Source organism: Carcharhinus amblyrhynchos, chromosome 6 (assembly GCF_965287045.1).
Source record: "Carcharhinus amblyrhynchos chromosome 6, sCarAmb.v2.hapA, whole genome shotgun sequence".
Taxonomy (NCBI): Eukaryota; Metazoa; Chordata; class Chondrichthyes; order Carcharhiniformes; family Carcharhinidae; genus Carcharhinus; species Carcharhinus amblyrhynchos.
The window spans coordinates 27,073,596-27,088,981 of NC_137329.1; the positions used below are offsets into that span (position 1 = coordinate 27,073,596).

General features: G+C 42.4%; 1 protein-coding gene across 1 annotated transcript in view; it reads left to right on the forward strand.

Moving 5' to 3' along the window:
* The window catches only part of lrrc56 (leucine rich repeat containing 56), a 103,629-nt gene that overhangs the window by 70,614 nt on the left and 17,629 nt on the right, over positions 1 to 15,386 (forward strand). The window lies entirely within an intron of this gene.

A 15,386-nucleotide genomic window follows, 5' to 3' on the forward strand; every position in this document is an offset into this window, starting at 1 on the left:
CCTCGCAGATGTTAAGTGCCAACTCTCAGACAGTTCATCCTACCTTCCCCTGGACCATGACCCCACCATCAAACATCAAGCCATTGTTTCCAGAATGTCACTGAATTGTTGCCTCTGGAGATCTTTACTCCACAATTTCCAATCTCTTAGGCCTCCAACTCTACACAACCTGTTCTTCGTCCTTCCCAAAATCCACAAACAGGACTGTCCTAGTAAACCCATCAGCGTAACCTGTTCCCACCCCACAGAACTAATCTTTTCCTATTTTGATTCTGTTCTTTCTCCCTTTGTCCCTTTCCCACCTATATTCACAATTCCTCTGATGCGCTACAGTATCAACAATTTCCAGTTTTCTGGCCCTGACTGCCTCACTATGGACACCTTCTAGACCTCCATCCCCCATCAGTAGGGTCTGAGAGCCTTCCATTTCTTCCTAGAGCTGAAGTCTGACAATCTCCATCGGCCACCACTCTCCTACACCTAGCTGCACTTTTCTGTAATTCAATAATTTCTCCTTTATGCAAATAAAAGGTTTGGCTATGGGGATCAATATGGACCCCAGTTTGCTTGTCTCTTTTTGGGGTAATTGGAACATTTCTTCAAGTTCTCCCCCAATTCTTTTTCCATTACGTCAATCACTGTATCAGTGTGGCTTCATGCTCCCATCTGGACCTGGAAAAATTTATTGTTTTTTTTTTGTTTTCTTTCAATTTCTGACCCTCTCTCATCTTCATATGGTCCATCCATGACTCTTCCCTTCCCTGACTTCTCTGGCTCCATTTCCGGTGATTGACTGACCACCAATATTCATCATCAGCCCAGCAACTCCCACTGCTACCTCAACTGCGGCTTCTCACACCACATTTCCTGTAATGATTCCATTCCATTATCCCAGTTTTTCCACTTCTGTCTCATCTGTTCTGAAGATGCTACCTTTGAAAACAGTGTTCTGACATGTCTGCTTTTTTCCTTAACGGAGGTTCTCCACTCCACAATGTGATTGATGGTGCAATCAGCCATGTCCAACCCAGCTCCCATACCTCTGCCCTTGCCGCTTCCCCATTTTTCTCCTCTTCCCATTTTGGCATAAGTCCCTGGATGATAATGAGGTAGAAATGGCAGGTCAACTGGGCTGGGTGTGCTTTTATCATGTCCGGATCTGATACCTCATGATGCTGGCTGGTCAGTCTGGCTTTATTTTTATTGTACCAAAAACAGAATGCTGGAAAATCTCAGCAGGTCTGACAACATCTGTAGGGAGAGAATAGAGCCAACGTTTTGAGTCTAGATGACCCTTCGTCAGAGCCAAATTTATTTTTATTACATTTTGTTGTGGATTACTAGTCCAGTAACATAACCCATTGTACTTGGGCCTGGAACATGGTGATTTTGCCAATTTGGTTAAAATCATTTAGAGATGGAAATACAGTCTTGAAATTTTCCCAGCTTGACTGTTTGCAAACATTTCCAGTATTTGTTGCATCTTTATGAGCTTCCTTTATAAATAAATTGATGTTGAATTTTTATTTGTGCAATGGTTTGTACTATTTCGGTGACTGACCTTTTCTGATTCATTAATCTGACTGTTCTGATAGCCTTGATTTTTATTGCCAGCTGTAATAAGGAGAAAAGGGTTTTATTGTTCACAAGGGAATAAATAGCTAGTTACTGATCTTCACTTGGTATTCAGTGTACAGCAAAAAGCTGATCACCTTAAACATATAAATGATTAAGAGATATATATCACATACATAAAGTTAATAAATATAGTAAAATATATATGGTGTGAATATTTACTTATACATTAATATTAAATTGGCTAAACTTATTACTTCGAACCTATAAATAAAGAGTTTCTAGTGCTATGGGAAAGAGTTGGGGGGAGGGGGTAAGACAGTTTTGATCACAGAGTTTGCACAGGCACAATGCTCCGACCACCTTATGTGCATAATTTTACTGTGATGGTACTATGATATTGAAAAGACAGAACAGTTTTACTTCAGCAGGTTTCAAATGATCAGGCGCCAGATGTATTTATCTAATATCAAGCAACAAAATGAGCTAGTACTAGTCTGTCAGGCATCCAACCTTAGGGAAGATACAGCAATAACAATATTTACAGTATGTAGTTCCTTTAACACAAAATCTCTAACATCCTTACTGTAACATTATCAGCCAAAGTTTACGCTGACCTACTTAAGGAAATATTAGGGCAGATGACAGAAAGGTCAAAGCAATACATTTTAAGAAACTTCTTTAAAGTGGGTTGCGAGGTAGAGAGGTTTAGAGGGAATTTCATTGTTTAGCTCCTTGTCAGCTGAAAGCACAGCCACCAATGTTGGAGCAATCAAAATCGGGATTCTCGTGACATCAGATTTGGAGAAGTGCAGAGATGGGAGCACAGTGGCACAATGGTTAGCAGTGCTACCTCAGCACCAGGGACCCGGGTTCAATTCCAGCCTTGTTTATAGAGTTTGCACAGTCTCCCTGTGTCTGCATGGGTTTCCTCTGGGTTAGGTGTATTGGTGATGCCAAATTTCCCCTTAATGTGTAGTTTAGAGGGATTAACGGGGTAAATTTGCGGGGTGATGGGGATAAGAGAGAGGTTTGGGCCTGGATAAGATATTCTGTCGGAGAATAGGTGCTGACTCGGGCCAAGTGGCCTCCTTTTGCACTGTAGCATTTCTATGATTCTATTCTATGATTCCATGATATGTTGCAGGGCTAGAGAATAGATGGGGAGGCACAAAACCATGTAGGAATTTGAAAACAAGGATGAGAATTTTAAAATTGAGGCATTACTGGAATGGGAGCATTCCCATTCCAGCAATGCCTCAATTTTAAAATTCTGTAGGTTGGCACGCATAGGGTTGATGAGTGAACAGGACTTGATGCAGCTATGAATATGGGTTGCAGAATTTTAGATGAACTCAAGTTTATGGCATGAGTCCAAAGAGTTGGCTTCTTGGGTCAGTATAGAGGTTCCTGTTGTACATAGATGTGAATGCAGGGTTGTCCCTGGTGCTGTTATGTTTCTGTCTGCTGCAGCTGGCAATGCTTCAGTCTGAACTTGTTTCAACTGTCAAAGCCTTTATACTGTAACTGTTTGAATAAGTAGCATAGTTCTTGGATGCCTCATTTTCAATGACTGTGATCGCCAGTTCACTTCCTGTGGAGTAGACGTGTGAGCAAACTCTACTGGAAGAATACTAATCCTGTTTTTAAATTATGCGTATTAACTTAATCCAAACTCAAAGAAAGCAACTTGACTTCTTTCTTTTATTATGTTGAGGCTGCATTGCAGAACTAACTCAGAGCTAATTTTTGTCCCTTTAAAAACCCTGACATTGTCTTCACTTTATCTAATACTGCAATTTCATATTTGCTTTCCTTATTCAATCCGCACAGTCTGTCTCAGACAAAGGGGGATACACTGGGGGCGATTCTCCCAAAAAAATTCTAAGTATTAAGTTCATGTAAAAACTGGAGTAAATCGCGCTTGTTTTTTCGGTGGGCATTTCAAAATGAATCTCCCACACTCTGTGCACTGCAGAGGCCACGAGCGTGAATCACGCTAAAAATCCGGGGTGGGGCCTATGCCTGTTGAAGAGGCTGAAATCAGCGAGCTGAGTGGGCCCCTGCACATGTACAAATCTCTGGGAGATTACAGAACATACAGATTATAGACGTTGCTGGCCTCAACACTGGCCTCTCACTCCCCCACGGACATTGCTGGTCTCATCGCTGAATCTCATTTCCTCCCCCCATGGATATTACTGGTCTCTCACCAGCCCCCCACTTCCCCCCACCAAAAAATCACTGGCCTCCCTGCCTCTCCATCCCCCAGTGACCTAGACGTTGCTGGCCTCCCCATCCCCCAATGACCTGGACCTCACTAGCCTCCCCATCCCACAGTGACCTGGACATCACTGTTCTCCACATCCCCGCAAGGAACCACAAAAGGTTGTGAACGTAGCCCCAACCATCACGCAAACCAGCCTCCCTAGTGAACTGGACCTTGCTGGCCTCCCCATCACCCAGTGACCTGGACCTTGCTGGCCTCCACATCCCCAGTGACCTGGACCTTGCTGGCCTCCACATCCCCAGTGATCCGGACCTTGCTGGCCTCTCTATCCCCCAGTGACCCTGGCCTTGCTGGCTTCCCCATCCCCCTGTGTCTTGGACATCGCTGCCCTCCACATCCCCCGGTGACCTGGACATCACTGGCCTCCTTGAGTGCATCTGACGTGCACTCAGATCCTGTGCAGATCAGCTGACGGAGGTATTCACAGACATCTTCAACCTCTCTTTGTCAGGTAGGTGGGAGTTCTGATCCAGATGAATGAACACCGCTCGACAATCACCAGGCAAGACTGTTCTCTTCCTGTTGGGGAACATGTCAGAGGTTACAGGCATTTGACTTCTGATCTTTGGGTAAATGTTCTCCATGACACAAGACAATGCAGAGTCGCTAAGCAGAGACTGACAGCCAAGTTCTGCACACATGAGGACGGCCTCAACCAGGATCTTGGGTTCATGTCACACTATCTGTAACCCCCACAAACTGCCTGGACTTGCAAAATCTCACTAACTTCCTTGGAAACAATACACATCTTTTTAACCTGTGCTTAATGCTCTCTCCACTCACATTGTCTGTACCTTTAAGACTTGATTAGCTTTAAAGATTCACATTCCAATCATTATTCTGTAAATGGAGTTTGTGTTTTTATATGCCCTGTTAGTGATCAGAACTCCCACCCACCTGACAAAAGAACAGCCAGTTCCGAAAGCTAGTGGCATTTGCTACAAATGAACCTGTTGGACTTTAACCTGGTGTTGTGAGACTTCTTACCGTGTTTATCCCAATCCAGTGCCAGCTTTTCCACATCACGCTTACTGGCTCAAGCCAGGGATTAATCGTTTCTGAACTCAAGTTTCACTACATTGTGTTATTTCCTGTACTGAGACTTTAACTTAAAAGTTTGTAGCCACAGTGTTTACATAGCTAGTTCAGTTAAATTTTAGATCGATTGTAGCTGCCAGGATGTTGATACTGGGGGTTCTAATCCTTAGAACTCATGTATTTCTGGAAGCTGATCTTCAAATTTCTAACAATCATAGAATCCTTACAGTGCAGAAGGAGACTATTCAGCCTATCGTGCCTCTGTCAAGAACGATCCTAATGTGGGTATGCCGGCGTTGGACTGGCGTAAACACAGTAAAAAGTCTGACAACACCAGGTTTTAGTCCAACCTATTTATTTGATAATATACTCACAAGCTTTCGGGGTTCAGTGACTCTGCGCCCCAAAAGCTTGTGAGTATATTATCAAAGAACGATCCTACCCATACTCTATCCCTGTTACTCCATATAGTTACCCTACTAATCTCCCTAATACTAATGGACAACTTATTATGGCCAATCCACCTAACTCGCACATCTTTGGACTGTGGGAGGAAGCCGCAGCACCTGTAGGAAACTCATGCAAACATGGGGAGAATGTGCAAACTCCACACAGACAGTGACTGAAGCTGGGAATCGAACGCGGGTCCCTGGCGCTGAGAGGCAGCAGTGCTAACCATTATGCCACCATGCTGTCCAATGTTCAGCTATTAGAATTTGTCACATTTATTGATATTAAATATTAATATTCAAGAGAGTGTTAGATACAGGGAAAGTCCCAGTGCCCTGGAACAAGTCAACATTGTATCTGTTTTACAAAGGAAGATAAAAGAAAATGGAGCAACTACAAACCCATTCACCTCTCACCAATACTGAGCAAAATAATAGAACTGTATATTGGAATGCACCTGAGGATGGCTTGTCTGTAAGTAGCATTTTGATTTCAGAGAGGAATGAATCTTTTTCAACATCAGTGACATTATTTGAGATGGTGCTACCCTGTGAAGTGCAGAATCCATGATTCCATTGAGATTTGGATTTTATTACAACAATTCATATTTATACAGTGCCTTTAAAAACAAACCTACTTGCAATTATTTAGGACTTTTCACAATCGCCCAGTTGGACAACGGTGGAGGAGGATGGTGCATCATCTGTGTCAAAACATCAGACAGAAGGAAATGTTTACCTTTGTCGCAGTCACATTGATCCCTTTAGTAGGTCATGAATTCAGATTGTCAAAGGTGGTGTTATATACCTACAGTCTCAAGCACAAAGTATATACATTTATCTAATTCAGAACCAAAAATATGATTCAATTTTTACAGAAATAGCCTGCACAAATGCATACAAAGAATAGATAATTGATAAAATGAAAACAACATGTTTTTTTAAATTATAATGGGTTAAAATGGATCCAAAGATGTATGGGTTAGGTTGATTGGCTTTGCTAAATTGACCCTAGTGTCAGGGGGATTAACAGGGTAAATATATGAGGTTATGGGGATAGGGCCCAGGTGGAATTGTGGTCGGTGCAGACTCGATGGGCCGAATGGCCTCCTGCACTGTAGGGATTTTACGATTGTATGAAAATAAACAGTGAATGATGCTCATATTGAAATCAAAACATAACACAGACTTGCTCAAGATGGTCTTAACATTTGCAGGTCAAGACATTTTTTCTTACTGTGAAATTGGAAACAAAATCCAATTGCCTTTTCTTGAAAACGAAACATCCCACCTATTTCTCTGTTAGGAGTCTTTGTAACTTCTGAAAAAATAAAATATTGCAGAAACAAAAACAGAAAATGCTGGAAAATCTCAGCAGGTCTGAATGCATCTGTGGAGAGAGAATAGAGCCAATGTTTCAAGTCTGGGTGACCCTTCACCAGAGCTGAGCATCAATCAGGTCTGAATGCAAGTGTGCTGAATTAGAACCTTCAACACTGGATATGACCATGCAGACCCCACCTGACTCCACCAAATGCAACTGCATTGAACTTGTTCAGTCAACAGTGAATGGAACCATGTGAACTGGATTTTTCCACACTGAGTTATAAATGGGCTTGTGAATACAGGATATAACTGTGTTTAAAATCCTAAAGGGCTTAGATAGACTAATAAAAGAAACTGATTGCACTGCTTGAAGGATCTGTAACCAGAGGCCATGGATTTAAGGGATGAGAAAGAGCACCAGAGGCAACATAGAAACAGCTTTTTACTCAACAACTGTTAGGATTTGTAATGCACTGCCTGATAAGGTGGTGGAAGGTTGACTTTCAAGGGAGAACTGCATAGGTCTTTGGGAGAAGAAACAGCGCAGAGATATGGAGAAAGAATGGGGGAAGCAAGACTCACCAGATTGTGCTTCAAAAGAGCTAACATAGATTTGATGGGCTGAATGGCCTTGTTCTGTACAGTTATATGATTTTACGATATCCCATGAACAGGAGGGGGCTACTTGGTGCATCATATCTGTGCTGGCCAGCATTCATTCCATGCCAGATTTGTTCATTCTAATTTAATGATTCACTTGTACATGACGAAGGGTCATCCTGACTGGAAACGTTGGCTCTATTTACTCTTCACAGATGTGGTCAGACCTGCTGAGATTTTCCAGCATTTTCTGTTTTTGTTTCAGATTCCAACATCCACAGTATTTTGCCTTTACCTGAGTAAACATTTTTGTGGGTTCTGAAGTGCTTTGACACCCAAGATGATTTACTGAGAGTTTTGCTGGTACTTGCTATGAAAAACTCCAATAATCCACATATAAGCCAGGGTGAGTATAGGGCAATCAGCTCAATCCTTCATGGCTCTGGCCAATCATGAAGCATGCCAGGCAGGATAAAACTGGCAATCTGAAGTTTATTTTCTCGTACAAATACCAGGGATATGCTTACATCAGGACTTCTGATGAGTTCCGCTTCTATCTTTCAGGGTACCTTAGATGTCTGGACTATCAGGAGACCAGAAGATCCAGGCCGATATATTAGGCAGGAACCTTTAATTACTTCACATTATCCTCAGATGTATTACAGTAAAATGGGCAGGGTCCTAGCAGCACCAGTAGCAAGAGTTAATTGTGTCCAAATGGTAGTAGGTGTGAATTTCTTAGCTGCTGTCTCCTGCCTCTAGTAGATGGCTGGGTGGAATCTGGGAAGATAGCTTGCACTGCTTGAATTGCAACTTGTGGCAGACAACAGAGAAACAAAAACAATGAGGAGAAAATACCATTTTTCTTTCGGTAGAAACACATAAGCTTGCTCAGAAGAAGTTGGCCATTCTGAGGAAACTGAACATTTAGCTTCAGATTCTGGTTGTGACTTATTTTTAATTAAGCACTGTGATGCTTTGAGAATACGTGCAGACTATTATTGATTTTTGAAAAAAAATCAACTCACTTTGTACTTAGTGTTTTGAAAACACTCAAATTTTCCAAATGCATTCTTTTAGAGGTTTTATCAAAAATGCAGGAGGTGTCTCACAAACATTTTGCTACTAGAACACTATCCCAATAAAATTATTCCTAGTAACTTTACCTACTGAACCTACCCATGTAAGTTACATTGGAAGCACCAATTTAAGCTGAAGTGCTCCATCTACTTCAAGCAGAAATAGCTGTACTAAGGGTGTCAAAGATTTAAAAGCAGATTGGGTTTACAGAACTGGGAGCAATCCTGGCACTAATGTCATACACAGACAAGACATTAGATTAGAATGGCCAACTCTAGACAGTGTTCATCCCCACCCAAATCCTGTACACCCCTTGATGACAATAGCCCCTCACCCTCACACACACCGACCACTCAGTCCCAACCTACCAACCCATCCTACTTGCATACTTGCCACTTACGACACTTACAAATGTCTGGGACATTTAGACGTAGATAGATGGCAGCTGGTGCTGTAAAAAGGGGATGTGGCTTCATTTCTCCCAACACTCCTGCACTGCAATCACTGAAAGGACTCCAGGAGCAGCTATGCCGCACACTTTTCAGCAGCCTTGGGTCAGAAAAGTCGAAGTGAGAAATATGCAGCTCCAGTTGAAGGTACGGCCCAATAGGAATGTTGCTGACCCAACTTGATACAGAGCTAAACTTGCAAGTTTTTCCTGTAAAACCTTCCTTATGTTTCCTTTAGTAAAAGCTTGGCAAAGGTGTAGTCTGTTGTCGAGGCAAGCCAAGGTTTATACATCTGGGTCAGTTCTTGGATGTTTAGTTTGTAATTGTTACAAGGTGGCTGTGCACAAGGTTCATGCTGTTATAACAGCTTGTGAAATGATGATTGACATACTGGAGAAGATTTTCTATTTCAGCACTCCCACTAGCTGTCAGAAGCCCATATTGTGAAATTCTGCAGTCCTCCTCCATTGATTTTCCTGAAATTATTGGTTGAAAAAAATCACCGCATAACTTGTACCATTTCTCAATCTGTTAAGCAGGAAACCTCCCCTCTTTACTTTCCAGCAGTTTTATAGAAGTGTGCTGATAATTATCAGGAGCGAGGTCTTTGTGATCTTGCTTGCAATTCAGGAAACAATTGGTATATGATAACTTTGGCCCAGCCTGGAGTAGAGCAGCTGGAAATACAAAATAAATTCCAGCTGGTGTTTGGCCCAGATCGCCAATTGAATTTGAAGTTATTATCAGGATAAGTACAGCTCTGACACCACTCAAGAAGCTCAACACCATTCCGGTCAAAGCAGACCATTTAATCTGTAGTTCATCCACTACTTTAAACTTACATAAATGTGATTCCACAAGGTAGCAAAAAGTGCAGGCACTTTGGGAGTCTGTGAAATGTCATATCCTGCGATAATATGGGAGGTGATGGCCTGGTGGTATTATCGCTAGACTATAAATCCAGAAACTCACCTAATGTTCAGGGAACCTGGGTTCGAATCCCACCACGACAGATGGTAGAATTTGAATTCAATAAAAAAAATTGGGAATTAAGAATCTACTGATGACCATGAAACGATTGTCAATTGTCAAAAAAACCCCACCTGGTTCACTAATGTCCTTTAGGGAGGGAAATCTGCTGACCTTATCTGGTCTGGCCAATGTGTGACTCCAGAGCCACAGCAATGTGTTTGACTCTCAGCTACCCTCCAAGGGCCACTAAGAATGGGCAATAAATGCTGGCCAGCCAGTGACACCCATGAATGAATAACAAAAAAATTGCTGCATGCAACACCATCCCCTCTCAGGTCCTTAATGGTAAAAGGGAAGACTCCCACATAGAGGGACCTCATTCCCCCCTCCCCACTCCAGCAGACAGCAACAAGACAAATTTGGATGACGGGTGAGAGTAAGGAAGTGAAGGATGTACTGCAGCAACCCAGGTAGGAAACCCCTTGAGTGTCACTTTATATCTGCTCAAGTGAAACCCTGATTAATGGCCTCCACCTGCATATAAATAAACACAATTGGTATCTAATTAACACCTCCTGCACTGCCATCTCGATGTAACCTAATTTTATGCATTTAATTTGCTCAAAGTTTATGTAATTATTTCACTTGGTTTATTTTTAGTTTTTTTTCTAACAAATAAATTTTGCTAGTTTAAGTTAACTTAAAAGTATTCATTAATTAATATTAACAAAATACAAATTAATAAATTTAAATGCAAATTGTTCATTTTTATATTTATATATAGTGATCCATTTTTTGTTACACACTGCATATCAAGTGAGGATCAGTAACTAGCTATTCCCTTGTGAACAATAAAACCCTTTCCTCCTTATTACAGCTGGTAGTAAAAGCCAAGGCAATCAGAATGGTCAGATTAATGACTCAGAAAAGGTCAGTCACTGAAATAGTGCAAACCTTCACATGAATAACAAATCTACATCAATTCATTTAAAGTGGAATTAAGAAGCAACAGATACAGCAAATGCCGGCAAGCAGCTGAGCCAGGAAAATATAAAGCTTGCATTTCTATTTCAGACCAAACTGGCCATGGAATGATGATACAGTGGTTATGAATAACAACAGAAAATGCTGGAAATAGCAGCTTTGGCAATATCTATAGTAAGAGAAAAAGCATTAATGTTTACTGAACCAACAGTCCAGAGGCCTAGATTAATGATCCACAGACCTAGGGCAGAATTCTCCCATTCCATCCATGGATGGTTTGGTGGCAGGTGGGAATGGAGAATCTAGTGGCAGCCATAAAGTCGGAAATACACCAGTGAAAAATCATTTCGCAATTCTCCCAGCGGCAGGTTAATGGTGGGTCAGTCTTCCTACTGACTAGTGCAGTGAATGCAATTTGCATTCATTTGCACTTCATGAATGCTCATTAAAACAGCTGCTTGATGACATTGTGTCAGGCCTTTCAATCTTGCATCGTGCCAGTGTAAAATTACATTGGTCGAAAACACCATTGCTAAAGAGTGCCTGCCATGCACAAGGCTGTTCTCAGTTCACAAGAGACTTCAAGGTCAGTGCAACAATATTTTTGCCAAAGTGCAGTATTACTCCTGAAGTGCTGTTCACTCTGCCAGGGCGAGCTGGTTCCTGCCGTCCATCTCCATGCCAAGCTGGTCTTCATGGACAGCACCATACTGCTGGACCCCCTATGGACCCTCACGTATCATCATCTCGATTCAGTACTGCTCCTGGTGTTGGGGAGTACAAGGGTCTCCTTACCCTGGTGCCTCTGTTGTCTATGTGGACAGCATTGTGATGTGGAACTAGTAGCCATTGCAACAGAGATCCAAAGTTTGACCAAGGATGGAGTGTGAGCTAAGGCTGCAGGGGTGGTCTGTTGGAGACAAGGGGGTACTGTGGTACATGGTTGTACAACGAGCCAAGGTAAGGGCGAGGACTGACAATGGCAGACAGAGGGGCAAGGAGGTGGATGAAGAAGACAAACAATGGAAGGCAGAGAGAAAACTAAAGGGAGGGAAGCTGGACTCCTGACAAAGCTGCATGAAAAGCTCACAAAGAAGGGGGTCAAAGAGATACCACATTGTTTATGGGAAGGAGATGCACAAAGAATTCAGATGTGGTGGGCAGAGGTCCAAATGGCACATGGGCACCTGGCAGGCTGTGGGCTCATACGGAAGGTGATTGAATCGGGGAGCAGGCTTCTTGAGGCTGCTAGCCTTTTCCCTCTGTGTTGCTGATATCCTCTACGGTCTGATGAAGACAGGTGAGCTGAACAGAATTTCAGATTTTAAATTTAAAGATGGCGTCAGGAGTTCGAACTTGCCTGCTGATGGCGGGTAGACCAACCGGCTGTTGCCCCACTAAGTAATTCAGAGGGGAACATGCTTGTGTATAATTGTAGATATTCAAAGTGTGGGATCCATGTTTAGTCTCAAACTGGTAGAGTTTAAATCGGCTGTGATTGATTTTATTCACTCTTGGGTTCTGGACTGAGTATCACTGGCCAGACACAGTAAGAAGTCTCACAACATCAGGTTAAATCCAACAGGTTTAATTGGTAATAAACACCACTAGCTTTCAGGGCTTTGCCCCTTTGTCAGGTGAGCGGGGTGTTCTGATCACAAACAGGGCATATAAAGGCATATAAACCTTTAACTTTAACTTTAACCTGGTGTTGTGAAACTTCTTACTGTGTTTACCCCAGTCTCCACATTATCACTGGCCAGATCAGCATTCATTGCCCATCACTAATTCCTCTGGGAATAGCATCCCAACAGTGCAGAAGGATGCCATTTAACCCATCATGTCTGCACCAACTTTCCAACACAGCATCTCAACCAGGCCCACCTCTGTAACCCCATGCACTTACCCCACTAATTCGTCTAACCTAAACACCTAAGGACACTTAAGGGGCAATTTACCATGGACAATCCACACAACCTGCACATTTGTGGACTGTGGGAGGAAACCAGAGCACCCAGAGGAAGGCTACACAGACATGAAGAGAACATGCAAACTCCACACAGTTACCCAAAGCTGAAATTGAATCTGGGTCCATGGCACTTTGAGGCAGCAGTGCTAACCACTGTGTCACCGTGCCGAATTGCTGATGCTGAGCTATTGATGAGCTGCTGTCTTGTACTGCTGCAGTCCATGCGGATTTTCATCATTTGCAGCAGGCTTTGACATAGCTTGCTGGACATTTCAGAGTTGTTTATCAATCATGTTGATGTGAGTCTGGAGTTTCATATTGGTCAAAACAGCTAAAGGGCTTTAACCAGATGGTTTCATGGTCACCATTACGGATACAAGCTTTTTATTTCAGATTTATTTAATTAACTGAATTCAAATTCCCCAGCTGCTGTGTTGGGATTTGAACTTTTGTGTCCAGATTGTCAAAAGGTGTGTTGGTTAGGTGCATTGGCCATGCTAAATTCTCCCTCAGTGTACCTGAACAGGCACCTGGGTGTGGCGACTAGGGGAATTTTACAGTAACTTCATTGCAGTGTTAGTGTAAGCTTACTTGTGACACTAATAAATAAACTTTAGTTCAGGCTTCTGTTTACTAGTCCAGTAGCATAACCACCCTGTTACTGTAGTTTAAATTTAATTAATTAAATAAAAATCTAGAATAAAACATTGATTTATGCACTGTGAGTCCAGACGCACAGCAATATGGTTGGTTCTTAACTACCTTTGAAGTGGCAAACCACTTAGATGTATCAAACCTACGGCAAAATATAAGATTAAAACTGGACAGATTAACTAACCAGCATTGGTTTCAAACACAACAATGACACACTCAGCCCAGCTGACCTTACAAAGTCCTCCTCACAGATATCTGGAGACTTGCCCAGAATTCAGAGACCTGTCCCACAGATAAGTTAAGCAACAGGCTGATAGAATCATGCTCACAATGCCATTCCTTGCAGATAATGTCCACACTCCTCCATCATTATTCCTGGGTCTGTCCTGTCCCACAGGTCGCAGTAAAGTGCAATACTGTCTAGAGGGAATTGCGCTAAAAATTCTCAATATTAACCTGGACTCAATGAAACCCTAAGGCATCAATTCAAAAATAGACAAGGAAACCTATAGCTTGTAGCATACGTCACCCTCTTTCAACTGATAAATCAGCACTTCTTCATGTTGAACACTATGCAGAGGAAACAAAAGACAGCAAAGACACAAAATGCACTCATGAGTGTGGAATTTGATAGTGGTACAACTACTATGACATAGTGGCCAGATTTATCTTGTGGCAGACAGGTGGTTAGAGCACTAGCATGAGGGAAAAACTTACTTGGCCTGTTGTCACCAATCTACCTGTCGAAGATCTTGGTCTAGGTTCATAGCTCCTTGAAAGTGGAGTCACAGGTGGACAGGGTGATGAAGAAGGCGTTTGGAATGTTTGGTTTGATTGGTCAATGAACATTAAATACGGGAGTTGGGACGTCTTGTTGAAGTTGTACAAGATATTGGTAAAGCTGCACTTGGAATACTGTATACAGTTCTGGCCACCCTATTGTAGAAAGGATATTATTAAACTAGAAAGAGTTCAGAATAGATTTGTTAGGATGCTACCAGGACTTGACTGTTTGAGTTATAAGGAGAGTTTGGATAGAATGGGACTTTTCTCCTTGGAGCGTAGAAGGCTTAGGGGTAATCTTATAGATGTCTGTAAAATAATGGGGGATTTGGATAAGGTAGCAAGTCAATATCTTTCCCCAAAGGTAGGGGAGTCTAAAACTGGAGGGCATAGGTTTAAGGTGAGAGCAGAGAGATACAAAAGGGTTCAGAGGGAAATATTTTCACACAGAAGGTGATGAGTGTCCGGAAGCAGAGGCAGTAGTAGAGTATTTAGACAGTTACATGGGTAAGATGGGTATAGAAGGTTATGGGCTAAACACGGGCAATTGGGACTAGCTTAATGATAAAAACTGGGCGGTGTGGACAAGTTGGACCGAAGGGCCTGTTTCCGCGCTGTAACCCTCCATGACTCTATGCATCTGTTTATGACAATTTGGTGGGGGCTACAATCCATGGCAGAGACAAAGTGCCCTCTTCACCCGTAATACCATCTGTCATGTAATGTCACACTATCAGTGTATAATGAGATTGACACAGTCAGAAGTCTCACAATACCAGGTTAAAGTCCAACACGTTTATTTGGTAACAAACGCCATGCCTCTGGACGTCCTTTCCTGCGTTCTAATCAGTATTCTGTAAACTGAGTGTGTGCCTTTATATGCACTGTTTGTGATCAGAGCTCCCCACTCACCTGACGAAGGAGCAGCGCTCTGAAAGCTAATGGCGTTTGTTATCAAATAAACCTGTTGGACTTTAACCTGGTGTTGTGAGACTTCTTACTGTGTTTACCCAAGTCCAACACTGGTATCACCACATAATGAGGATTGATTCAGAACTGGGCATCCATCTAACAGTGTGGGCCATTATAGGCAGCATATTTGAATTCCATTAAAGCAAGTAAACTCATGTACCTTTGCCATCAAATCAGTCTTGGTTCAGTGAGAAGTGTAGGAGAGTATCTGCTCTATGGTCCTCCCAGTTGTAAGTGGTGGTGGA